Source organism: Halichoerus grypus, chromosome 10, assembly GCF_964656455.1.
Source record: "Halichoerus grypus chromosome 10, mHalGry1.hap1.1, whole genome shotgun sequence".
NCBI classification, from domain to species: Eukaryota; Metazoa; Chordata; class Mammalia; order Carnivora; family Phocidae; genus Halichoerus; species Halichoerus grypus.
Genome location: NC_135721.1, coordinates 122,395,000 through 122,420,570, shown reverse-complemented (window position 1 = coordinate 122,420,570; position 25,571 = coordinate 122,395,000). Strand labels below are relative to the sequence as shown.

Sequence of the window (25,571 nt, the reverse complement as noted above, 5' to 3'; positions counted from 1 at the left end):
TGAGGTGGATCGTATTCCTGTTTCACGTGTGAGGGAACAGAGGTTCAAAGACGTTGATTGGTTTGTCTAAGGTCACACAGCTAAAGAGTCACTTTTTTTTTATTTTTAAAGATTTTATTTATTTGAGAGTGAGAGACAGAGATTGAGAAAACAAGTGGGGGGAGGGGCCCTGCTGAGCAGGAAGCCTGATGTGGGGCTCCACCTCAGGACCCTGGGATCATGACCTGAGCTGAAGGCAGACAGCTTAACAGACTGAGCCACCCCAGTGCCCCAAGAGTCACATATTTAACAGAGCCAGGATTCCTTTTTTTTTTTTTTTTTAGATTTATTTGAGAGAGAGCACAAACTTGGGGGGCAGAGACAGAGGGAGAAGTAAGCTCCCTCCTGAGCAGGGAGCCCAATGTGGGACTCCATCCCAGGACCCTGGGATCATGACTTGAGCTGAAGGCAGATGCTTAACTGACTGAGCCACCCAGGTGCCCCAGGATTCCTCTTCTAGGTTTTCTGACTCTGTGACCCGTGCTCTCCCCAACTGGCTGCCTGTTTTAACACAAGTTGTCCTTGGTGACACTTGAACTGTCACGGGCTGGAATTGTTTCAGGAGATGCTTACACCCCTGGGCGTACCCTGCTGCTGTGACTGCCTGGGCCCTGTATTGGGGTCCGGCTATATGTTCCTGGGTCATAAGCTTTAATGTGAGCGTGGATAGGATGGGAGCGTGGATAGGATGGGGGAGACAAAACATTACCATATAATTCATCCGGCTTTGAATTGGACTAAAAGCCAGTTGTTTTTTGATGATAAACTTGGGTTTTTTAATTTATCTTTTAAAGATTTCATTTATTTGAGAGAGAGAGCACATGTGAGAGAGCACGCTTGAGTGGAGGTAGGGGTGGGGCAAAGGGAGCAGCAGAGGGAGAGGGAGAAGCAGACTCCCTGCTGAGCAGGGGATACATACGGGACTCTGAGATCATGATCTAAGCCGAAGGCAGATGCTTAACTGACTGAGCCACCCAGGTGCCCGGATAAACATGGTTTTAAAGACCTTTTCCAATAAAACAACTCCCAAATTTATATCTTGAGTACAGAAGTCTCTCTAGAGCTCCTGACTCTGATAGCCAACTACATGACATTTACACTTGTATGTCTAACAAGCATCTCACATCCAACTTGGCCAGCATTGAACCCCTGATTTTCTAAACCACTCTCAGCCTTCCCAGCATCAGTTGATGGAAACACCACACTTCTAGTTTCTTAGGCCAAATCTCTTGAGTCTCTCTTGACTCCTCTCCTTCTCTCATACCCAGCGTCTAATCCATCAGCAAGTGCACCCTGCTATCTTCCAAGTACAACCAGCATCCTCTACACTTACCATATCCACGGCTACTGCCAAGTGACTTGGCCGTCTTCATGCACGTGGAGGAGTCTTGTCCTGGCTGCTACATTTCTGAGGAGGGAGAAATTGGTTTACATTTTTAAAGGGAGTCCAGCTGTTTTGAGGAATAACTCTCCTGTAGGAGACTATTAATGGCTTTAACAGTCTGGCGTCTCCTTTCCCCAAAAACCCAAGGATGGAGAAGGTGTGTATCTTCTCACCTCAAAGGAACTGGCTGCAGCTCTCTTTCCTGGGGTGGGGGGAGGGATAGAGCCATCTCCAGGAGTTTCTCCACAAGCCGGCTAATTCTGAAAGGCTTACTGTGCTCTCTCATCTCTGTTGGGGGTGGGCTGGGTTAGGGGAACTGGGTCTCCAAGTAGAGCAAGGGAGTTAGGGGTGAGTGAACTAAGCCAAGATGCAGAATTCTGAGTCAGCACATGCGTTCAGGGAGCTCTGTGAGCAGGTGAGGCTGGCGGGGGGTGTGTGAAGCAGGTTTGGTGGGAAAAGAGGTTGGAGATCCAGGCAGGGCCAGCTAACCCAGGGCCCTACTACTGGGTGACACCAAGGAGTTCTGGGGACAATGGGAAGCCATTGGCAGGTTCCAAGTAGGAGAGTGACATAATTAAATTTGCTTCTAAAAATTATTACTCTCATGGTTGGTAAAAGGATGAGTTGAAGGGGCAGAGCCCAGAATCAGGGGTATAAGTGAGGAGAGTTTGGAATAGTTCAGATTAAGGCTTATAAATTTTGTGCGTGCACACACATACACACTTTGCGGTAATTGATGAGGAAAGGATTTGACTTTACTTAGTGACTGAGCAGATGCTGAGGGAAAGGAACAATCTAGAACCCCTAACTAGCATCTTTTTTTTTTTTTTTTAAGGTTTTTAAAATTTATTCATTTATTTATGAAAGAGAGCCTGAGCACAAGGCGGGGGGGGCGGGGAGGGGGGCAGATGGAGAAGCAGACTCCCTGCTGAGCAGGGAGCCCGATGCGGGGCTCGATCCCAGGATCCTGGGATCGTGACCCGCGCTGAAGGCAGAGGCTTGGCCGACTGAGCCACCCAGGCACCCACCTTCCTAGCATCCTTAATGCAGAATATGGATGGTAGCGTGAACCCTTTCTGTTGATGCGTACCCAGCATTCATTCTCCCTTTCCTTCTCCTGATTGTGCCTAGATTTTTATTCTCTTTCCCAAGGAGTGGCTCTCACTCCCAACAACCCTACGCCCACCCCCAAGCTGTGAGCTGGTCTTATCCAATCAGGGATAATCCGTCTTTCCCAGTCATGGTGATTGGCTGAGACCTGGGTTCTTGAACCAATTAGCTCATGCATTTCCTTGGGCACAGCAATTGGTGAATAATTGGCCCCGTATCTGGGCCAATGAGGAGACCAAGGGGGAAGCGGGTTTTCTCTTGCCTCTGGATGTCAGGTGCACTGTGGGTCTGAGAAGTGACTAGGGGCTCTGGCAGCGAAAGCCTTTTGTTTAGATGCCCCAAGGCTGAATTTCAGACCATTTGCTTCTGCTGTTGCTTCTCAATGCATAAAATGTTTATATGTTTTTGTTTTTGACACTGTGTTTTCACCTGAAGGCAGAGAACTAATCTTCATGTAGACACACACATTTGTGTACTTTTTTATTCAGGGTGGGGGGAAGAAGGTGAACACACAAATACAATCCACCCAGAATTCTATCACTTATGTAAATTATGTAAATTAAGCAGTGAATTATGTAAAATAAGCAGTGAAAATTTTATCTTCTTAGCCCACAGGCTTTTCCATTTTAGCTTATGCAGGGCTAATTATTATTTTCTGTTTGTTGTATATCCTTTCTGACTTTTTCCCATGGGTATACAAACACATCTAACATACATACACACAAGCGTACTTTTTAACAATGTTTCAGTCATGCCATACACCTTGGGTCTCCAAACTTAAGATGCTTCGCTTCATGGAGAGGAATGGTCGGAGGGATGATTCTCTATGTGTCTTCAACATACCTTTGCCTCAGTGTTCCTTCATTTTTATATATCTGATGGCAACCGACTTCTCCATGTGCTTTGAGTATATTCATGTATTTGCCACTGGTTAAGTGTCCTTTAGCCCTTAACCTTAGGACAATGAAGCATCTGGGTTTGAACAACTATGAGCCTTCCCCTAGATTCTCTTGGCCAGTACAAAACAGTATGTAAGAGGGAAATAGGGAGTAAATGAAACCTGGTTGAAGGGTAAAAATGGGGAAGAAGTTAGTAAAAAATCAGAGAAATATTTAAGTAATACAATCCCCATTTCAGGTTTTGGAATTGAATGCCAAGTGCAGAATGTTAAATGGGACATTTTCAGAGCTTAGGAGAAGTTTGGTATATAGTATGTAATTAAGAGGCTGAGGAGAGTGCCATATTTTATATCCTCTACTTGTCACCTGTGCAGATTTGACTTCAAATATGATTTTTGAGGTTACAAGGGTAATTAATTGTATGGTCTCTTCCAGGAAGTATCATTCACCTGAGTAACATCCTCTGAATTGACAGACCCAGAGAAGGAGTGGGTGAAGGGAAATATAAGACACTATGAATTTATTCACTTAACAAATATTTATTAGGTATCTACTATGTGCAGTGGACCTTGCTGCTTAGATTGGGGGATGCAGTGGGGATGGCAGGGCATTGAGGGGATCTTGCCTAGTCTAGCAGAGTACAGAGAAGACAAAAGTATAAGCTAAGGTACACCAGGGTATCTGTGGGTTCCAGATCAGGACAAGATGCATGACTCGGCTGTCTGACTTGAGTGGGATTAATTCATATGTTTTATTTTTCTTGTCTAGTTATAGATATTTTAAAACAAGCAAGACAGGCCCATTTAAGAAAACAAAGAGAAGAAAGGACAGAAGCAAAAACGATGTCTCTCTGTGATCCTACTCTGTAGAGTCAGCCACTTTAGTATTCTGGTAAATTTCAATCTTTTTTTTTTTTTTTTTTTTGGCTTACTCTTAAAATGTAAACTCATTTAGTTAGTCTTTGAGCCCATGGTTCAGCTTGAACATGAGACAGAGGCTTTTCCTGAGCAGTTCCCTTATTTGGTGAAACCATTGTTTCCTCGATGAGGAATGAATGCAGAATGAAATATTTAAAGCTTCATCTGGATGTCACTGTAAAAGGAAGCATCAAGTCCTTCCTGTTGCTGCTGACTCCCAATGTGGCTGGCTCTGTCAGGTGGGTTTGCTGATGTCGTCCTGTTACATCTTCAAGTGAGTGAAGAGTTCCACCTCTTGGACTCACTAGTCTTCCAGTTCTTGATTTCTTAGCTTTGATGCATCTGTGGGTTGAATGGAGTATATCTTTAAGTAACTAGCAAAAGCAGGAGTATGTGTGTGTGGCTTGTTCATGCAGATCTGGAGTCTTGAGTTCCTGGATTTGGTTGCCAGTTTTCAGAGTTACTAAAACTCCCTGAGACTCAGGTTTCTCATCAGCAGTTTGCTTTCTTGAAATTCTTTATTAGCTTTCCTTGTTAGGAGCTTTCTGTTCTGTACCATGGAGGCTCTACCATCTTTTACCCCATTGAGGCACCAAGGCTAGAGACATATTCTTGAATATTTGGGTAGAGAATCTTCAGGGCATCTCCAGCCAGTTGTGGCCTGTCCATTCCCTTCTCACACATGAGGTTAAACATGGAGGCAGATCACACCAGCCTTCATTTCTAGGAAGACTGAACATTCCATTGTACGTGCGCTGTAATAGTTTTCTTCTAACATTCCTTCTCTCTCTGGGGTGAGTGAGTTTCAGGCATTGGACGACCCTTGGGGGGTGGTTGCGATTATGGCTTCTGGGAAGAGAGCAATGCTGATTCCCCAGATAGGGGGCTCCAGTAGATGTGGCAGAACATTGGTTGGGGATGTAGACCACCATACTTTCCTGGACATTTTTGTGTTGTCTGGAGACCCATTTGATAGTTTCCAAGTTTTTATGTTCCAGGGGGTGCCTTAGTTTGTGCAAATAATAAACACAGGGGAGCATGGCTTTTAGGGTGTGACCCCCTGGAGGGCAACACTCCTTGGCTCCAGCCAGCTATTGCCAGGAAGCATCTTGGGCTCAGTCTTGCCCATGTTTTTCATTTTCAAGAGACTATCTAGGGGCATCTGGGTGGCTCAGTCGTTAAACGTCTGCCTTCAGCTCAGGTCATGATCCCAGGGTCCTGGGATCGAGCCCCGCATCAGGCTCCGTGCTCGGCGGGAAGCCTGCTTCTCCCTCTGCCACTCCCCGTCTTGTGTTCCCTCTCTCACTGTCTCTCTGTCTGTCAAATAAATAAATAAAACCTTTAAAAAAAGAGAATATCTAAATCCCCAACGTTTTTGCAGTATCTCCTGATATTGAAAAAAAGATATTCCATTGTGTGGATCCAGTAGAACCTAAGTGTGGGTCACCAATAGGATTGGAATTATCCTGAAATTCCCTTGTGGTCTTTACACCTGGGAATTCTGTATTCCCCTCCACATCTCCTCCTCCCAGAACATCTCCAGGGTGTTCACACATTCCTCCCCTGAACCCTTCACAATTCTCCTCCTTTGAACGAGTCCAGGTTGTTGTCATTTGACTTCCAAAAATGTAAGACCAAGAGACCCCAGTGCTGTGCAGCTCATCTCATGAACGGTGATCCTGCAAATCAAAATGCAAAGCAGTAAATGAGGGTTATGATTCCCGCTGTCACAGCAAGAACCACCTACCACGTGATGCACGCACTGGGCCTCTCACGTACATTATGTCATCTAATCGTCACAGTGAGCCAGGTGGTGTGACCTCTGCTCTACAGAAGCTGGGGGAGTTTCAGTCACTTGCTCAAGGACATGCATCTGGTAAGGGACAGAGCCCAGTTTTCTTGTCCATCTCTACCACTCCAGAATAGGGCTGCTTCTCCAGTTCTTGGAGGTGTTATTTCCTTCTACCCCAGGCCATGACAGTTAGCTCCTTGAAGTGTGCCTTGCGCATAGTAGGTGCTCTATAATTACCTTTCTTGGTAGTAATGTTTGGCAGGCTTTTCTCCAATGGGTAGAATTAGCCTAGTGGAAGTGGTTTTTCAGGGCTTATAATGAGCCTTTATAAATTTGAATTTTCACGATGAGGTTTATTTTGTTGAAATACAAAAGAAAGGCAAATATTTACTAATCTTTACTTTATTAAAATGTAATACACAAGGGCATATTTTTAGAAATGATAAATCGTTTCCTTCACAAAGGGATCTTGGGGAGAAAGAAATGTACCACATTTAAAAATTACATACTATTCTATAATTGCACAAATCAAATATGTGTATTATTTGTAATTACATCAGTAATATATGTAATTACATGAGAAAACAATGAAAGCAAAGTGCATTCCAAGCGAACATGAATCAAGATTTTTTTTCCTCTTCCCCAGTTACTCTGCAGCATTAATTTGTCTTCTAGAAGTAAGAATATCACAAAGACATTTAAAAAAACATCCCTGACCTACCTCAGGCACTTTAAAGTTTTCATGGGCAGAGTATACTTAGGTTTTGCAGTCTTGGAGGTGAGAGTGAGATGCATCATACTGTTTCACTTCTGCTGTCTTTTTTTTTTTGCCTATAAAAATGGTAGCAGACACTACATTTTTGAGGCATGCTAATTCTATGCCACCACTGCACCCGAGCCTCCAGAGTGGTTCTGCTACGGGCAATTTTTTTTTCCTGAAAAAAAAAAAACAAAACCCACATATTCTATATTCCTTCTGGGGAAAAAAAAAAGGTTGATTTTGGGGATAAAGAGCAATGATCCACCGGTCAGAAATGCACATCTTTTAAGAAACTCAGGGGTTATGTGGAACATAATTTAAGTCTGTCATCTCAGGGGAGATTATTCATTGAACCACTCATTCATCAGACAATTATAGAGCACCTGCTGTGTGAATCAGTTGCTCTGCTGGGTGCTGGGGTTGTGGAGATGAAATAGCCAGTTCCGGTTCCATGGAGATAGAGTTTGGTCTGCTGGGTGAAGGACACACACACAAATGCGATGTGGGAAGGGAAGTGCTGAAAGTCATACAAGAACCAGGGTACTCTGAAGAAGAGGGTCCAGAAGGCCTCACAGGGTGGTGAGGGGTTTGGAAGATATAGATAGAAATGATTGCATTGGATACCTCTTGCCCCAGAGATGGGATGGGGGGTTGGTGCGAACGCCCTCCAGGCAGGGGTGACAGATGCGTCAGGGCAGCAGGGATGAGGACAACTGAGGCACATTCCCTAGAGCTGGGAGCCAGGGTCAGTTGTGAGGGTGGGACAGGAGATGAGGTTCAATATGGAAGCAGACCACACCTCCCACAGCCTGGGGGTGTGACGTCAGCAATCTGTGTTTAGGAGGCACCCGTGAATTTTTATCCCACCTTCTCTGCGACGACCACAGGTAGAGCTCTTGCTTTGTTCAAGGAGATCTTTTGCAGGTTTAAACTCGTCTAGGGCTGTGGAGTTACCCACGATGTCTAATCCCATGGGAGGGATCTAGATGGGCCGAATGGTGTGTGTGCTGATTGCCAAGGGTGAGGGTGCTAAGTTGTGTGGTCTGCCTTTGGCTTTGACCAGTGTCTCCATTCATCTCAAGGCCCCTTGGAGGTCTGTCCACAGACAGAGGTAGAGGGATGGTGACTGTCTTGGAGGAGTACAGTGTAGACAACTAGCAGCTGTGGGATCTGCAGGTGCATGATGGAGACGGAGGACTTAGAAACATACAGCGAAACATAATGCAGAGTTGCTTTCCTCCCCCTTCCTCTGGTCTTCTACTTTTCATCACATTCTCCTATATAGACTTCAAATGTTAGCAAACAAGAGCCTGTGGGATGCATTATTGAATCCTACCTCCGTTGGTCAGAATATAAATATCACTCAATTCCTTCGTGTGTTTGGCAAACATTTATGTAGCACCGAGCTCTGTGCACGGGCTTCTGTCTATGCTGTTGAGAAGTCTTCAGTTTCGTGGGGGAGAATGAACTGTTGAGGGATTTCTGACTGAGGGGTGTGTAGAATTATGATAATGATGGTGGCTGGCATTTATTTTCTGTTTTGCAACAAGGATTAGCCTCATGTCCATTCTATGAGGAGGGTATATGTTGTCTTTCATTTCAGCGGTGGGGAAACTGAGGTATGGGGGGTTTCTGGTAAGTGGAGGAGGCAGAATTCAGGCTCAGGGTAGTTACTGAGCCCCTAGCTGGTGGGCACAGGAGAGGGTGTAGTCAGCTTGATCTGGGGTCCACCAGAACACGTGTCTCAGAGCTGGTGCCCCTTCGGTGGCTCCTGAAGGAGAAGCATCCAGAGGGATGACACGGGGCTGAGTGTGCTTGGCTCGAGTAAAACTGGGATGAATTATCACTGGTGTTTCTGGTGGAAGGTGAGGGGCATGGAGATTGGAGTCAGAGAGGTGCTGCTGGGCGGCTCTGGGAGGGTCTTGGGCACTGGCCAGCGATGCTCTCGTCTTCCGTGTCGGGGATTTCAGATGACCTGTGAACACAGTCTATTCCTCCTGATAGCTGAGGGCATGTCTGAAGGCCTGTTTAGAATCACTTGTGAAGCAGGGTCAACAGGGCCAGGCCCGGAAGGTTTTGTAGAGGTGTACACAATTTAGGGGACTGCTTTAAGAAAAAGAATAGGACAATTTAAATTTCAGAATCAGGTATAGGGTCTTGAAGGGGACGTGTGCAAGCGAGAGCCCCTGACGCGTCCGCTTTGTCAGTGTCATGGCCAAATTCACCACCGGATGGTCTTTTTCCATTGACGTCATGCTTATTTCTGCATCAGGGCAGGAAAACAACGGGTCATGTTTGTTTGTTTGTTTTTGGTCCGGAACTGGAGAGTCTTCATTTTGTCATGACACCCACCAAGTTTGGAGGGTGGCCTAACCAGAATCTCTTTCTAGGGTATCTCCCGGGATCAGCTAACTATGGCTACTCTGGTTACAGAGTCATCCTACACACTCATATGTGGCCTCCTTGCACATCTAATTTTTTCATTGCAGAGGTACTAGAGATGGTTGATATTCAGGACATAATTCCCAGAGTGTTCCTGCCTTGCTAAATTTCAGTTTGTATGTCTTTCGTCAAATATTTGGCTTAGCAGGGGCTGGTTGGCATATTGTGTTAGCTCAAAGTGATTTATTGTCTCAGTGTCATCCATTCACTACAGAGAGGTAATATTTAGTGTGTCAGTGGGGATTATGTTGTAATCTCAAGAAAATATAGGAAGTTGGGTAGAGAAAAAAAATTCAGGGAGAAGAACCAAGCAGTTATTAAAATAGGCTTTTCTAATAGATGTTCATTCGTTGAGAGTTACATCCACAACTTCATTTCTCATCAAAAAGTCTCAAAGAGCCAATTTCCAGTAGTTCTTATCCCTCCTTGCAGCTGAATATTTGGGGGTATTTTAAAGTGATACCATAAAATAGATGGAAAATGAAGTCCTATAAATGATCTTTAATCAACAGGCTCTGTTGCATTATGAAACAGAAAACAGTGAACAAAAGACTATGATTTTAATTCAAGGAATGAGAGCTATTTATTTTAAGTATTTCTGCAGAATGGCAGAAGTAATTTATTCAGTTATAATTAGACACATTGTAAAATGGACGATTGTGAACAGAGTGATTCTTGCTGGCTTCTGCGAGTCGGGGAAGGCGTTTCTGTACAATTCTCTGCTATCTGGCCACAGATCCTGGTGCCAGAAATTAATCTGTGAACCAGGGCAGAACCAGAGAAAAGTGGAAGCTGAAACTGTTCATGTTCCCTTTTCATCCTGAAAATGGGTTTTCCTTCTTTCTGTCTTGATAAGAAACTCCTGCAGCAAGTATTTAAATTGGGGAATTGCTTGGGTTTGAGATGGGGTAGACCTGGTTTAGCAGTAGGTAATGGAAAAAAGTTCGGGGTGCTCAATCAAGGGGAAATTATATGTGTATCTATAGTGAACTGTGGCAACTTAAAAAACCAATGTTATTTGGGGCTGCATTAATAGAAGTATAGAGAACAGACCACTGGAGGTGATGGACAGATGGAAATTCTTGTTTTCTTTCAACAAGTGTTTATAGAGGGTTTCTGAATGTGTCAGGACTAGGGAGACATTGGTGAACAACATAGATACATTTCCTTGGAAATCAGAGACTTTGAAAGGAGGCAGATAAATGGACAGATAATTATGAAACAGCAAGAGAAATTATGAGAGGGAAATCCAGCACTGCAGGTATCAGCAGGGAGTAGGGATAAGGCAGAGGAAGAAGTCTTTGCATTGGCTCAGAGGTGAGACAGCATGGCACTTAAGGGAATAAAATGTTAAATGTGGTTGGAGCATAGAGTTGGAGGGTGCTGTAGAGTAAGAGGTGAGACCAGAGAGGCGAACAGGCAGATCTTGCAGAGAAATACAGACCATGGGGGTAAGGTATGGCTGTATCCTCAAGGCAGTGGGAGCCACTCATGCGTTCTAGGCAGTGACATGCTGTGACCAACTTTGCCTTTTAAAAACATCACTTTCACTTCCATGCCAGTAAAATGGATGGAGAGGACAAGGTGGCAGACAGGAGATGAGCTAGGCAACATCTTTGAGAGATGGTGGTGGCCTCGACTCCGGTCATGGCAGTGAGGATGGAGAGGATTGGGTGGATGGATCCGAGAACCATTTAGGAGGGAGAATCAACAGGCAGGCGATTACCTGGATGTTCGAGGAGAGAGAGTCAAAGTTGATGCCCAGTTGGGAACTGGGTAGGATACATCCTCTAATGCAGAGTGTTTGGTTTTGTGGGGACAAGATCACAAATTCAGATATGTGTGCATGCAGAGTGTGGGGTGCCCGTGGTATATTGCAGTGGGGGTATCCGGTAAACAGTGGAGTTTTCGAGTTTGGAGAGAAGCTGGAATTTTAGATCTTGGAGCCATTGGCACACAGATGGTCATTGACTCCTGGGAGTGATGGGTCCCTATGCAGTGGGAAGAGCCAAGGGTTTAACACCAACGTGGTTGCTTGGGAAGTATTGTAATCCATCTTGGATCCTTGCTCTATGTAGCTGTGGATGGTAGAACCAGAGTCCAAAAGTTCCAGCAGACAGTTTATCTCTTGGTAGTAGGTAGGACTTTTGCATGGATACAAATGCCCAGAAATTCATGGGTTCCTTGAAAGGTGGTGAGTTTCCTGTTACTAGACATATTCAAGAAGAACCCCATGACCACTTGCCTGGGGTCCTATGGAAGGCATTCATGCATTAGGCGGGATTGTTGCCAAGGTGACTTCTAGATACCACTCTGGTCTGATTGCTACAATTAGTGAAATTGCCGTTTTGGATGGAGGTGCCTATGTCAAGATCCTTACGCTCAGTTTGCTATCTGTCTGCCTCCTTTTATGACATTTCCTTTCCGAGTCTGCATGGATTCCATAGTCTTCACATCTGCCATTCTCCTTCCTGGAACCCCGGTTCCCTGCCCCTCTGTCTCTACATTGAGCCCAACACCTGGACAGATTGAGCTCATTTTCTTGTCTCCCTTTTATTAGGTGGCTGGATGCTGCTGGGAAAATTCCTCAAACCTTAAAAACGTGGCCTCTATACATGTATGGTGCCTAGCTTCATCTGGGCCTGCAGATTGGCTCCATAACTTTTCCCTGTGCCTGGTCAACATGTCCCCAGTCTCCTGTAGCCTGCCACATCTGTTTCCATGTCTGGCAGGGCTTTCTCTCCTCCTTCTCGCAGAAAACATCAGGCATCAGATGAGAGTCCCTTCTATGTCCTGCCACCAGCTGTCTGGACTGCTGGCCCCTGAAGTCCAGGGCGAGATACCCTACCTGTTCTATAAGGCTTCCTTCCTGCCCCTGGGAACTGGGATTTCAGGAGTGTTTCCACCATTCCCAAACTGTTAGGACCAGCTCACTGTGACTACGTGTTTGAAGAGACAATGTTGTTTATGCTACACCTGTTTTCTTTCTGAGAGCCTGGAATTTTGGAATGTACTAGGCAGGGGGCGCCTACATGAACAGCCCCCAGCAAAAACACTGGGCACTGAGTCTCTAATGAACCCCCCTCTTAGACAACAACTTTACACATGTTGTCACAACTCATCGTTGGAGGAATTAAGTGCATCCTACGTGACTCCACCGGAAGAGGGCTCTGAGGAGCTCGCACCTGGTTTCCTCCACACTTCACCCCATGCATCTTTTCCTTTTGCTGATTTGCACTGTGTCCTTTCACTGCAATCAGTCACATCTGGATGGGACTCTATGCTGAGTCCTGTATGTCCTTCAGCAAACCATCGAACCTAGGGTTGGTCTTGGGGACCCCCAAGACACCTTCCCACCAGCATGTATATATGCTCAAGTAATTCATCTTAGCAAATGAAAACAAAGACCCCAGATCTTCTCCCAGCCATTGCCCCACCGCCTTCTGTGCTGTTGACCAGTTGGTCTTCCTCCGCTGGCTTCTTTGGCACTGGGGTTCTGGTAATTGCTTTCCAGCCTTCTCTGTGGACTTGTTCTCTCGGTTGAAGTTGACTGGGGCTCTGTCCTAGGTTAATTTCTCCCTTTCTACTTTGCACGTGTAGGTGGTTCTTGGTGGGCTGAGATGGGGAGATCGCATGGGGAACCTTTGTAGGCGGAAGTGCCCAGTTCCTGCCTTGGGCAGCAGACCAGAATTTCTGGGGAGAGGAGCCTGCACACGCCTTCCCAAGGAGTCTGGATCAGATTTTGCCCTTCATTCGAGAGCTGTCACCCTATGTGATATCACCCACACCCAATCCATTTACGTGACAGGACCCCCCTAATCAGTATTTGTGGCCAGGACTCCTGTTCTAAGATTTGAACCCAGACCAGAACAGGTCCAGCCTGCTTTTCTCCATTCCTGTCATTGCCGCCGTTGTCCAGACTGGCATCTCTCAGACCCCCCCCCATTCCCCCATACTCTGTCCTCCCACAGGGGCCACAGTGACCTTTTTCATAAGTGTAACCACATCACCCCCACCCTGCACAAAACTCTTGAGCCTCTTGGCACTCTCATGCCAAGCCTGGCATTTAGTGGGTGCTTGGTGAGTTTTGTTGAATGAATGAGTGAATGCATGAATGTGTAAAGTGTTAGATTTTATTCAAGTGCCGAGTTAGCAACCCCGTGAGCCCTTTAGGCAGATAAAAAGCCAGGGCTGAGATTTAGAGCCAGTGAGCTGTTGAATTTATATTAGATCAATTTGCTGAAGACTGTGGGAGAGTCCAGAGGAGGGACAGGAACTGCTGCAATGGGCAGCACTTGCCTTTGTCTGAGTGCCTTAGGAAGAGAAGATGGAGGGGATTGTTGAAAATAACCCACAGTGAGGGGGAGGGGAGGCCTCTGCTCCCAGCTGAGACCCCTTGGTTGTTCCCTGAGACCCCTCCTTACCAGGAGAAAGGGAGCTCTTGCTAAGGCAGGGCCCCCAGAAAGTGTGATTCTCCCTGGTTTGAATCCAGCTCTGCCACAGGCCGGCTGTGTGCTCCTGGACAAGTTCTCTGTGCCTCAGTTTACCTATTTGCAACATGCAGTTCCCGAGGCCTATCTCTCCAGTGGTAGTCGTGGGAGTCACTGAGAAAACGTCTATAAAGCTGGCCTGTGGTGACCATAAAAGCGAGGTGCAATCCTTTGGTGGTGGTGTGGGGGAGGCAGCAACCGTGACATCGGTGATCGTGATTGGCCCTTAAGGCTCCATCGGGCAGACACCGTACACCGTCCCTGCGTCCCCAGCCCCTCGTGTGGGATCCAGCACCTCTACGCAGTGGAAGTCACTGAGTGGATATTTGTGGTCTGAATGCTAATTATTGAATGTAGGTGGGTTGACTGGCAGTATCTGCCATAAGGTTGATATTCAATGAATCGTAGCTATTGCTCTTGTTATGTACCTGGAAATATAAAAGCGGTTGTGGTGGGAAGTGTGTTTCCTTTTCTAGAGAGCAGGCAGCATGATTTCTTCAGGCCTCCATGGAGCCACATGTCTTTATGTGCCTTTCTTTCATCAGGGAGGGCTCTTTTCCTAGCAAGGACTCCTGGGGACTCACTCTCCTTTGGGAAGAAGAGGTGTTTGGTCCAAGGCCAATACCTGGCCATTTCCACGGAGGACACAGAGAACATGAGGTTCTGCCCTTTTTAAAATCTCACATCCTGACCAGGGTGCAGCCCTGTGCCCCGTGGCCACACTTGTTCTGTTTCCCTTGAATGCCAGCTTATAGCCTTGGCCTTCTTTCGAGCCTCCTGCTCACATCGATCATTTTTATTTGAGTAGTCAAATCCTTTTAGAACTTGGGGCCTGATTCACTGTTTCAAGGTCTTCTCCACGCAACACTGAGCACTCCCAGGCACCTGGGGCCTGGGCACGAAGTTGTTTCATTTGCAATCTCTCAGCAGTCCTTCTTACATTGCTTCTGCCACTCCTGTTGGCAAAGGAGGGAAGGGATGGCACGTGGAATTGAAATAATCTGCTCTGAGAGCTGAGGTTAAGCTTGAGTCTCTTGCGTCTCGTGGTGGGTGCCCTTTGTTCTGTGCCACAGTCGCCTTGGGGAAAGCCCTTCAGAGGCCTCATCTGGATCAAGGGTATCCGAATGCTCATTGTGGGATGACTTGGAATGGTTCTGTTGATGTTGGAGGTCTCTCCAGTGGCTGCTTTCTGTGGATCTGGTTTTAGGAAAGTATTCTAGGAATAAAGTCAGTGTAATTGAGAGCAGCTCTATATTTTAGAGCCCTATATAAATATCACTTAAGTTTGATGAGTTTATAAACAGCTGATATGGTCAGTTCTCCCCCTTACCTGCATCTCTGCCTTTGCCTTATGACATTAGGGCTCCTTCTATGAAGAGATAACATCTGTTTCTTCACCCTTGGAATCTGAACTTAGTCCTGTGACTCCTTTTGACTGATGGGACAGTAATAAATGTGTCACTGGGCTGAGGTTTGAAAAGAACTTGTGCACTGGGGCGTATTCTCTTCTGCTCCTGGGATCATCAGCCTCTGTGTGAGGAAGCCCACCATGCTGGCCTGCTGGATGATGACACATACATGACCCAGTTGTCCCCATCGCCCCAGCTAATAACCAACCTACCCTAGAAACACAGCCCCTGAGCAGCCGCTGACCACCCACTAGTTGAGATCATTAGAAGAACCACCCACCTGAGCCTAGATCAAAGTTTTGACCCATAGATTCATGAAAGGTAAATAAATGGTGGTTGTTTGAAGTTCGCCACTAAATTTTAGGGGTTGTCTATACACAGGGAAAGCTAACTGATAGAGTTAAATTAATGGCCAGTGTTATATAATTTTTTAAAATTATTAACCAAAAGGATTTAAGAAAAAATTACAAATGGATTGACTACAGGAGTTCTTAAAAGTTAACTCTTTATCAGGAGCTATGAAATATCATCCAGTTTATCAGACCAGTAGTTGTACTAAAATTTTTCAGAACACCTGTGGCTTAGGAGTATGAATTTCCCAGTTTGAAGCAAATCTTTGCCCTGGGTGTGAGTCCGCATATGTGGCCTCACTAGACACCAGGATTAGTGGTGTCTAAGAATTCATGATCCAAGAAGAAATTTAGCCAGAAATGTTATCCTGAGCACAGCTCTGGCAGTTGGGAGTAATTGACTGAAAACTATAAACTGCTTGGATTCAGCATTGTAAAAGATAATTTCACACACGGTGGTTCTGTAAGGGTATTAAGCCTCAAAAAAGTAAACTGGATTAAGAAGGCCCAGCGAATATGAAACACTGAATGGGGGCATTAATAACCAAAAGTGTGGATGAAATTGAGGAACAACAGACCCAAAGAAAAGCAGATGAGATGAAATAGGGTGAGTTCCAATTTAGCTTTGATATTCTACCACCAGAAGATCTCATCCCATCGTGTTAATAAACACACACAACACACATTCCCACCTGGAGAAGATTTGCTGATTCTTGTCCACTTAAAAGCAGTTCCACTTAGGAATTCCACCTGATGCATCACAGTGTGTGTGTGGGGGGTTCACCTGCAGGGAATGTAGATACTAGGATATTTATTGCAGCTTTCCTCATACTTGCAGAAGACTGGACATAAAGGTAAATGTCCATACTCTGGACAGAAAGAGCAAGATGTCTAAGCATTAACAGGGCAATAGCTAACTAAGACTTATCAGTTGAAAAAAGCAAGGTATAGAACTTTGTCTCCTGGCTTATCAGTTGTATAACAAAAGGATACACACAGCACGTTTGTATAAATATAGGCTTATGCAGATTACCGCGGAAGGAAACACAACAAAGTGCTTTTGCCCCAGGCGGGGAGCTGGGTGGCCGCTGGTCAGGGGGAGGAGGGAGATTTTACTGTATATGTTTGATGTATATTTCCCTGTATTTCTGGACTACCTTTACAAAAATCTCCCAACGCCTATTTAAAATGTTGCTTCTGTTCTGTGTTACGCCCCTTGACGTCTTTTGTGTCCTCATCCTGCCATGAGCCCACCGCACTCTGTGCCCTAGAAAAGGGGGAGGAAGAGGAGGAAGCCCTCCTGTGGCAGAGAAGCAGGCAGCGCTCCCTTTGGCATCTTTTCTGGGTTCTCGGCCTGGTGTGGCGGTGTTCTAACTTGGGTCACCGTGAATGCGCCGCATTTGGTTTCCTCCTTAGTGGGCAGAGGAAGAACATCTGCCGGCCCGAGAGGAACAGGGTCGCATACAGCACGTGGCTCATTCCTGGTTTGGTTACAGGGCTCCCTGGGTGTCACCTCCTGTCCCCACGCGGAAGCGGATGGGTGGCCAACTGTGGACGAGATCCTGGGTGTCACCTCCTGTCCCCACGCGGAAGCGGATGGGTGGTGGGGACAAGCTTCACGGGGTAGAGGCAAAGCCCACTGGGTGGGGGATGAGTCCACGGGGCAGGGGTGAGCTTCACGTGGCGGGGATGAGCTTCACATGGCGGGAGCGTGCTCCAAGGGGTAGGGGATGAGGCCCCATTTGGCAGGGGCATGCTCTGTGGGGTGGGGGATGAGCTCTATGGGGGGCAGGGGTGTGCCCGCACGAGGTGGGGAATGAGCCGCACATGGCTGGGGTTTGCTCCTGTGGCTGGAATGAGCCCCACGTGGTGGGGGCGTGCCCTACGGGGTGGGGACGAGCTCCACATGGCAGGGCTCCACGGGGTGGGGAATGAGCCCCACGTGGCAGGGGCGTGCTCCATGGGGTGGGGAATGAGCCCCACGTGGTGGGGGCGTGCCCTATGGGGTGGGGACGAGCTCCACATGGCAGGGGCGTGCTCCGTGGGGGTGGGGAATGAGGCCCAGGTGGCAGGGGCGTGCTCCACGGGGTGGGGAATGAGCCCCACGTGGCAGGGGCGTGCTCCACGGGGTGAGGAATGAGCCCTACGTGGCGGTGAGGCCCCCCCCCCCTGGCGGCGGCGTGCACGCCAATGTGGGTGATCCTGGCTCTAGGGTCCTCCTGGGTGTCCAGAAAGATAGGCGCTGAGGAGTGGGAGGAAGCGGGGAGTGTGGCCGGGCGGCGGCGGCGGCGGAGCGCTGTGGGTCCCTGCAAGCCAGCGCAGTGAGAGAACGCGGGCCTGAGGACGTGCGAGAAAAGAGTAAGAGGTGCGGGGTGGCGATGGGTTCGGGGGTGGCTGGGTTCCCCGGAGTCCACGAGCCACCTTCCCGGAGAGAAGCCTCCCAGCTGTCCCACCTCCGCTGGGGGAAGGATTTCTTGGGGTGGAAGGGGTGTGGGAGTTGGCGACGTCCACGGGGTGGCCGGCCCACGGAGTCGGGGTAGGATGTGTGCAGTGCTTGTGAAGTGGGAGGGACAGGGTGGCTAATCCAACCGAATGGGCTTCACCGAGAACTGAGTCCGTGCCCAGACAGGGGAGGGGCTCTCCCGCGGCCACACAGGAACCTGGGGCGCTAGGGTTGGGCCTCAGCATTTGTTTTGCGTGAGGACTCTGCATCCACCGGTTGTGACTTGGTCTGGGGTTGGCATAACTGCGCCCCAGAGCGGTGTTGATGGCAAGGCGTGCTGCCAGGGTGCGTGGGGGTGCCCTGGGGACCAACAGGGTGGGAGGGTCCACTGTGACTGAGCTCGAGGGAGCACGGTTAGTGCCCTGGCCACAGGCCAGCGGGCTTTGTGTCCAGGACAGAGAACCAGGGGTGGTCAGGCGGGCAGCGCGTTTCCAGGCTGACCTGTTACTGTCCTCAGTGACTGCAGCAGTCCCCACCTGAGCCCAGTACAAGGGCCCGCTTCCTTTCTCACGGAGGCCTTGTGGGGTAGAGGCTGTTGTCACCTACAAATGAGGAAACTGAGGCTCAGCGAGACCCGATGACTCCCCCAGGGCCGTGTGGCTCGTGTCTATCAGGACGGTTGGGGGAAGGAGGAACTCAAGTCGGCTTGGCTCCAGCGCCTGCTTTCCGCCTAATTGCGGAATTGTCAGTCCCGGTGTTCCAGGCCAAACAGGGCGGCCGGTTCTGACCGCCTGGGTTGTCGTTTTGCTTTGCATTTCTGAGCGTTGCCCTTGGAATGGAAGAAGCTTGCTCCAGACCCTGTGTGTCAGAGGCACTTCTGGATACTCGAATCTTGCATGCATTGCCTGGTTGTCCACATGTCTAAGGCAATCCTCCAAGAGCTGTTTCCCAGCGCCCCGAACAGCGCTCAGAACCCCGTGCACAAGGCCTCAGTGAATCCTTGCAACTGACAAAGATCCGTGGGCTCAGAGAGATAATTTTGGGGCTCCCAGTGGGTGAGGCTAGCCACAGGACTTGAATCCAGACAGCCTGATCCCCCCAGACCATGCTTTTTCTTATGAACTGGAAAAGGCTTCCTCCCTGCAGACATGTCCCATGTCTCTTGGCCTTTCCTGTGTCGTGGAATTGAGAGGCTCTGTTGTGCAGCCTGAAGTTAATATTCCAGACCTACTTGTGGAGGCCACAGTGCACTTGTAACTCAGCATGTACTGTGTGTGTGTGTGTGTGTGTGTGTGTGTGTGTGTGTGGGAGGGGACAGCCACAGGTGCCTGATGCTGGGTGGTGCGGCCTCTCTGCAAAGGCATCTGCTGAGATGCCCCGGGTAGTGTGGGGAAAGAGGTGTCCGATGACTGCTTCTGTCCTGATGAGTCCTCACGTTCCTTTTTTGAGCTGCTCACCTTTGAGGAGACTAGCAGGGTGTTCAGCTAGCATTCCACAGGCAGTCTGCATCTGCCTTTTCTCTTCCTGTTCTTTTGAGCTCTATTAGAGGTCAGTCAACTTTTTTGATACATGTTAAGATAGTCAATGGCTTAGGCTTGCAGTTCGTATAGCCTCTGTTACAGTTCTGCTGTCGTAACTTAAACGAATCATAGTTAATATGGAAATGAATGGATATGGCTGTGCTCCAATAAAACTTTATTTATAAAAATAGGCAGAGGGCCAAATTTAGCCCACAGGGATTAGTTTGCTGACTCCTGGAGAAAACTGGGCCCCTGGGGGTCAGGAGACCCTTGGTGTCCCAGTCCCTGCACTACCCCTCATGTTACCGTTGACATGCTGCTTCAACTTCCTGGGCCTCGGTTTCCTCTTCAGAGGAAGTTGGATTAGACCTTTAAGGGGGGTGGTTAGAGGATTTGGGGTGACAACTTGGGGATCCTGTGTGGGTCTCCGCAGAAGGCCAGAAGAAAGGAGTGGAAGGGTATTGTTAGCTTAGGTGGCCTTGATTCCAGGATCTGATGTCTGTTCTCACACCAAACACTAGAGTGAATTGAGCAGAAAATGGGAGCAGCAGAAAAATCTGCTGTGGGCTGCTGAGGAGGTGGGGAAGGCCATGGGGACAGGTCTTCAAATAAACTCAGGAGACTCTGTGGGCAGAATAAAATCTGCAGCTAGAGGGAATTCGGAAGCAGCTATATAGATGTTACATATGCTGCCTCATGAATTTTAACTCTGGAAATTCGTTTTATTAGAACGCCGTGAGATCTAGCGGAGACTGGTTGAGGCACACGGAGTAAATGGGCTGGGGTGTTGCAGAGGTGTGCGTGTGTAGAACAGGGATGGACCGGTGGGTCTGTTCACATCTTCATTAAGGCACTGGAGCTGAGGGTAAGCAGCATGTTAATGGAATCGGAGCCTGCTGATAATCCAGGCCATTTGGTAGTCCCAGAAATACTGGATGTTCCCTGGGAAGGCCACATATCAGGATAAGGGAGGGAAACACGAATTGTTTTACAGCAATTACTTACCGTGCATCTATGCCCCAGGCCCTCTTCTAGGTAGTAGGGACACAGCACTGAAGAAGGCAAAATCTTTGTTCTTAAGGGCTTCACCTTCTTGTAGAAGGGCATGACCATGAAAGTGGAGATGTTAGAGCAGACCGTGGGAGGGTTGAAGACAGGGCACTGAAATTTAGGAACCCTCACATCAGGAAATCTGGCTCACTGTTGTTTACTGGCATCAAAGTCGGACTGCAGCCACTTAGGTGAGCCAAACAAAGCAACAGGTGATTAACTAGCAAGTAATTTGTTTGATGTTCAAAAGCAGAAGAGCAAAACCCCTGCTACCGAGAACCTTTGGGGGCATGAAACTAGCTTAATAGCTGAGTTTTCCACTTTGGCTCTGGATTTAAGCACCAACGTGATCATTTAAAAAACTTGAAACCTCTGCCTGTCGGTTTTTTGTTTCTAGAAAAGTCTAAAATTTATTCCATGTGACTGCCTTCTGAAGTAGGGGAGAGCAAATGGGATTCAGATGCCCAAGGTCAGTATGAGGAAACACCCCCCCCATGGCATCCACACGTGTACATGAATGAATTTGCATGCTGTAATCAGCATTTTCTTGGGGGCTTAAGAGACCTCTTTGCCCCTAAATTCAGTGCCTGCCTGATTGTTGTACTTTTTGAGATCTTGTGGTTGCTTTGAATAGTCTTTTTATTTCTTTCGTTGCCCACAGGCTGTCTCTATAATGATACCTTTCTTTATTAGTTTTTGTTACATTTGTTTACATTGAATAATATACATTTTATGTGGAAAGCTTTGAAAACTACAGACTGGAAGAAGAGAATGATTACAGTTTCACCACCTGGGGATCGTTAATGTAAATGTTTGGACACCTCTCCTGAGGATCTTTTTCTTAGATCAGAATGGGGTCACCATATACATATTGCCTGGTGATCTGTCCCCCTCCCCCATTAATGTCACGAACATCTGTGAAAAATGTGTTTCTATGGTATTTGTGTGCACGTGTGTTTTTGTAAGACTTTATCAGAAGTGTTCAAAGGTATGTTAAAGCATAGGGAATAGAGTAATGATACCGGTGTACTTAATCACCCAGCTTCAGCGATTGCCAGCGTTCTGTGGTTCTAGCAACATCTCACCTCCCTGTAGTTTTTTCTGGAGTGTCTTAAAACAAAAAACCCAGCCAGGTCAGACCACTTGCAAATTCTTCGGAAGGTATATCTAATGAGTGGATCTCAGCCAGGGGCAGGTTTGCCCTCCGGGGGGTGTGTGGCCGGAGAGTTGTCATAACTGGAGGTGGTGGGTGGTGGTTGGTGTTGGCTTCTGGCAGAGGCCAGAGATGTTACCACATGTCCCACAGTGCCCAGGACAGCCCTCAAAGACAATTACCTGGCCCAAAATGTCAACAGTGCTGAGGCTAAGAAACCTCGGGTCTAAGAATATAAACAAATAGAATTCTGTCACCACATGTAACAAAACTGATGCCAATTCTCTCTTTACTTTCTTTTCAATTAAAAAAGAAAAATAGGTCACTAGTTTGAATCAGTACCCAAAAAGGGCATTTAATTTCCTTTGATCCATGAGTTTCCCCTTCACTTTTTTTCATGGCATTTATTTGTTGAAGACTCTGGGTCATTATTTTCTGTAGGTTTCCCCATATATTTGATTTGGTTGCCTGTGTCTTTCTGGTATTGGGGTATCCTGTCCCATGATTCCCCCATATCCTGTAAATTGAACTTGAGATTGATCAATAAGTTTAGGTGTTGTCAGCCTGATTTTTATCAGTTGTAAATTTCCCCTGTCAACCTTTTGTGTAATGTGTTGGTTTTCACAGCGTGGTTCCCAATCCCTTAACTTGCAGTACCCTTTTCAACTGGGAACTTATGAGACATGCTAATTCTTGTGTCCCAGCTCAGGTCTATTGAATTGGAAACTCAAGGGGTAGGACCCAACAATTTGTATTTCACCAGCATGCACAGACACATATAGAAAGAGATATTTATGATGAAGCATTGGCTCACATGATTAGGGAGGCTGGCAGTGGAGACCCAGAGAGCTGATGTTGCAATTGGAGCCCAAAGGCAGTTGGCTGTAGAATCAGGAAGTGTCCACACTACAGAGTTCCTCTTGCTTGGGAGGGGCAGTCAGCCTTTTGTTGTGTTCAGGCCTTCAACTGATTGGATGAGGCCCACCCACACTATGGTGGCCATCTGCTTTACTTTGATGATTTAAATGTTAATCTCATCCAACACCCCCCTCAGAGAAACCCTTAGAATAAAGTTTGACCAGATATCTAGGTACTTTTTGGTCAATCAGGTAGACACAAAATTAACCATTCTACCAAGTGGGTCTGATGCATGCTTGAATTTGAGAACCATTACCCTAATGGTTTTAATAGCCATTGTTGGACCTTTTCTAGATCAGTTATTTCATCAGCGATTGCAAAATGATGACTTTATGATTCTTTTGTTCCTTTTGCATTTATGAGCTGTAACTTTTCTATGAAGAATTTTCCCTCATTAAGTCTTTGCTTATAATAGTTTTTAGGAATGGTAGGATAAATGCTTGATTTATTCCCTTTGTTTTTTTTTTTTAATGAAGTAAGGGTTATGACATACACATAATATGCACAAATCTTAACTCTACAGTTCAATGAATTTTACATATGCATACATCCATGCAGCCGTTATCCACACCAAGATACAGAGAATTTCCGGATTTTCCCCTTGTGCCCCCTTCCAACTGATGCCCACTCTCTCCTCCCCAAGGTAAGTGTTGTATTTAAACTGTATTTATGCCATCTCTGTGCATAGTTTTATTTTTTATAGGATCAAAATAGTCATTTTATTCAGTTTCTGGACTTGGATTGGATAATGCTGTTCTTAACATAAAACCAAGATGATAAAATACCTTTTTCTCTAGCCTTTAATTTATATATATATATATATATATATATATATATATATATATATATATATGTTTTTGATGCAAGTTTTCCAAATGATTAGCTAGTTGTTCTACCATCATTTATTGAATCCTTCCTATCCTCCTTATTGATTTGAAATGTCTCTTTTATCTTACATTAAATTTCCATATAAATTTGCATCTGTGTCTGGTATTCTATTTGTCTCTTCCTACACTGTAGCATTATAATACGTTTTACTATCTGGCAGGCCAACTCATCCCAAATCCTTAAAGTAATCACACTTTCAGATTTTTTTTTTTTCTATTCTTGCTGAGTTCGTTCTTCCAGATGAATTTTGGAGTCATGTTGTCAAGGTTCATAAATTGGAATTTTTTTATTGGAATTACCTCTACAATATCACAAAATAGGATATTACAAAGAATACAAGAACAACCTATTCTGTGGATTCAGTACTTCCTTTTTGTCCTCCAGTAAAACCTTCCAGGTTTTGTATGTTTTTGTAAAATTCATTCTTACATATTTTTTCTTTCTATATAGTTATTCTTAGTGTAAAAGGCTATTATTTTTGTTTTGCAATCTTGCTAAAATTTTTTTTTAATTAGCTTCTCAGTTGATGTTGGGTTTTTCAAGTAAGCAATCAGCTACAAATAGAGGATTTTACTCTTTGATATATACTATTTACTTTGTTCTTTTATAATTGCATTGAATAGCACTTAGAATACAATGTTAAGTAACAGTGGTGATAATGGGTATCCTTGTTCTTTCCTGTTTCTGATGGGAACACTTACAGGGTTTCTTCCTTGAGTGCTCTGCTGATTTGTGGTGTGGTGGTGGTGGGTGTGTGCATTGTGTGTGTTATGTGTGTTAATTTTTAATTAAGCAAGGGTTCTGTTTTAATTTATTAACTCAGGCATGAGTGAGGAATTTGATTAAATGCTTTTTTGGTATCTACTGAGCTCATAAAATGTTTGCTCTTTAATGTATTAACACGGTAATTATTTGTAATAGGCTCTGTTTTTGGGATGAACTCCGTTAGGACATAGTTACTTTAAAAAATGGTTTTCTAGTTTCTATTTGCTAAGTGCTTAATTAGGAATTTTGTTTATGTTCATAAGTTAGATTGATTTCAAGTTCTTTTTTCTGGTCTCTGTCAAATTTTTTGTTATCAGTATTATGCTGGCTTTGTTTAAAAAATAAAAGCTTGTCTCAATAAATCACCTCTACATCCATCTAGGCCTAAAATGTTTCTTTGAGGGATAATTCTTTGACAAGTAGGGTATTTTTATTTTAAATAGAAAATAAGTTATTTTAAAACCCTTAACTTTCCTTAAGGGAAATTGTTTTATTTTCTGTCAACGTAGCTTAAAAACTTATTTACAGAAACAATGCATAATCATTACAGAACAACTTCAAAGTTCCAAAGTGTGAAAAGAATATAAAAGTCATTTTACTAATGTCCATAACATACTGGAGAAAAGCAGGACTGTCCTGGAATAAGCATAACACAGTGGAGGTGGGATGGGGTGTTGCTTCCAGTTTTGGCATGAATAACAAAGTGTGATGAACAGATTGGTGAAGTTTTCTTCTGGATCCTGTAGTAGGTTATTTTCAGAGGTCTTTACCTCCAAGGTCTCTTGATGCTTTCTTTTTCATTTCACAGTATGTGGGAGAGAAATCCTGTGTTTTTCTTTTTCTTCTTCCAAGAACAGGATGCACTCTGTTCAGATACCATGTTGTTAAGAAACAGGAAGGGGCAAGTACATTACTCACGTGTGATAGTTGAATGTTCTCTTTAGTTCTGTGGCTAATCAGGTATGTAGCTTTAGTTTTAAAGCAATTTCCCTTGCATTGGTACCAGGCTTTTGCAAAATTTCTGCTCCTACCTGACATTCTTTATTCCAGGGTGGGGGTAAGGGAGAAGGCAATATATTCCCGTGTTTTTCTCTTTCTGCCAGTATCTGTCTAGTTTTCTGGGATGCACTGGGATTCACACTTGGCTGTATCAGTGAACTGTAACTCTTAGGAACCTGTAAGCCCATGTGGTTCAGTCTCCGAATGACTTTGTGTTCTAGGAGCACAAAGATCATGAAAAGG

The 25,571-nt window shown here is 45.9% G+C and overlaps 1 protein-coding gene across 17 annotated transcripts in view; it reads left to right on the top strand.

Moving 5' to 3' along the window:
• The window catches only part of PTPRT (protein tyrosine phosphatase receptor type T), a 1,085,477-nt gene that overhangs the window by 35,569 nt on the left and 1,024,337 nt on the right, over positions 1 to 25,571 (top strand). The window contains exon 1 of one of the 17 annotated variants that reach the window (XM_078057228.1): positions 17,940 to 17,957. The exons of the other annotated variants lie outside the window; for them this stretch is intronic. The gene's annotated coding sequence lies outside the window, so the exon portion shown is untranslated. Of the gene's footprint in view, positions 1 to 17,939; positions 17,958 to 25,571 lie in introns of those variants that run through there. 17 annotated transcript variants of the gene reach the window in all.